This window comes from Tupaia chinensis, unplaced genomic scaffold (assembly GCF_000334495.1).
Source record: "Tupaia chinensis unplaced genomic scaffold, TupChi_1.0 Scaffold000112_1, whole genome shotgun sequence".
NCBI lineage: Eukaryota > Metazoa > Chordata > Mammalia > Scandentia > Tupaiidae > Tupaia > Tupaia belangeri.
Window position 1 is genome coordinate 835,875 of NW_006159576.1, and position 2,006 is coordinate 837,880.

At 45.1% G+C, this 2,006-nt stretch overlaps 1 pseudogene; it reads right to left on the reverse strand.

Annotated features, from left to right (window-relative positions):
• Positions 1-603: 603 nt before the first annotated feature.
• Positions 604-1,485, reverse strand: LOC114006984 (60S ribosomal protein L39 pseudogene; annotated as a pseudogene).
• Positions 1,486-2,006: the final 521 nt, after the last annotated feature.

The window sequence follows — 2,006 nt, forward strand, 5'->3', positions numbered from 1 at the left end:
GTAACCTCAAGAGCCCTCTTTTTTTTTTGGAGAGGTTTTTGCTATAGGGCGCGTGCGCTCGTCAGACAGACAGAGAGAGACAGAGAGACAGAAAGCGAGAAGTCACCCCCCAGGGGGGATGGCCACGCCACAATCCCTTCTCCTCCATTCTCCTCTCGGGATCTTGGGCAAGCACGCACATGCGCCCAGCGTGAGTTTTAAGCCACTGGGTCTGGGACGCGAATTGCGGTCGACTACGTGGGAGTCCAGCGACATAGCCATTACACTAACTGCTGGTTCCCCTCAAGGGCCCTCTTAACTAACACTCTGCAATCCTGTCAGGATCTGGGGCACTTACATGCCTAATGTGTTTTGCAAGCTGCCAGGGCTGGGACTCCAAACACGTGGTTGGCTAAGTAGGATTCAGTTCCCTTAGCCACTAGAGCATGGGCCTGGCCTAATTCCTTAATTCTTTTTCTAAAGAATTATTTGTTTATTTAATTCAATTTGTTGTTATTATCATTTTTTAATTTGATCACAGAGCAAGAGAGAGAAAGAGAAAGCAAGAAAACAAGCTGACAGGTCCAGGACTCAACCGCAGCCCGCAACGTGGGAGTCCAGCGCTCCAACCACCACACCACCTGCCGCTCCATTTCCTTAATTCTTAACTGATCCTCCGGTAAGACATATTCCTCATACTCGTCCTTCTGCCAGTATTTTTCCTTTAAACCTCTTCTAAAGATGTGTCAACCTCTGCCTGCCGAAGGGGTTTCCAGTCTACTGCCTCATCCAATTATGTCAATATAGCTATCTACTGTCCAAATACTCCTCCACTAGCAGTTTACACACCTCAGTCTGGCATGTTCCAGGCTCTCAGACCTGAACACACACCAACTTCATATCAAAACCTACTACATTCTTACAGAGGTACCTACCTTTATTCTAAGAGTGCCGTAAGATCAAGAGGCACCAATGCAAACACATGCTCTATAATGGAAAATACCCACTCTCAAACGAAACTGACTCCACATTTCTGAATGTAAGGAGAAAGGAAAGCAAACATTAACCCAATAAGACAGATATTCTTTTTTTTTTAAGGTCTCACATATTTATTACTGAACCAACCTACCAATGCAGAACTTAGAAACAAAGTGAAGCATCATTTCTTTCCAATAAACACTCCCAAGTGTCCAGGCAGTGGTGACCATTTTCAGCTTGATGTGGCAAGACCACAATGACCTTGGTACAGCGTAAATATGTGGCCCATATCCTGTCCAGTTCCTCATAGACCCTGCTTGGTTCTTCTCCAGTGTCTCTTCTTGGAGTTGTATCTGATTTTATTATCAGTTTTCATTCTAATCCACTGTGGCACAGGACAATTTTGCTTCTGCTTTTTGGCCAGAAACCGCTTGATTCTGAAAGTCTTGTGAGAAGACATGGCGAAGAGCCAAGTGGACTGCACACACCACGATGGCAGGGAAAGGACGAGAGAGGTATTCTTTTGGATAATATTTAGCTCTCCCTCTTCTTTTTCTTTTTGCTATAAGGCAGGTACACTTGTGGAGGACAATGAAAGAGAGAGAAAAATCACCCCCCAGAAGGGATAGCGCCTCCCTTCTCCTCTTGGGATTTTGCTGCTAGGTCCAGCACTTAACCACGATCAGCCCTGTGGGAATCCAGCACCTTAAACACACCACCACCTGCTGGCCTCTCCTTTTTAATTTAATTGCCAGAGAGCATGTTTGCTGGACTGAAAAAGGAAGAAAGCAACCCCCAATGGGGTACGCTCACACATTTCCTTCTCCATTTCGCCAACCTATCAGGATTCTGGGCACACAGGCTAATGTGCCCAGTGTGTTTTTCAAGCCACAGGGTCTAGGATCAAACCACATTTGGCCATGAGAGATTCTGCTTCCTTAACCACTAGGCTATGGGGCCAGCTCTATCTACCTCTACCTTTTTTTTTAAGATTTATTTTTTTAATTTATTCATTCATTCATTTTAATTTGACCAGAGAAATTTGAGAG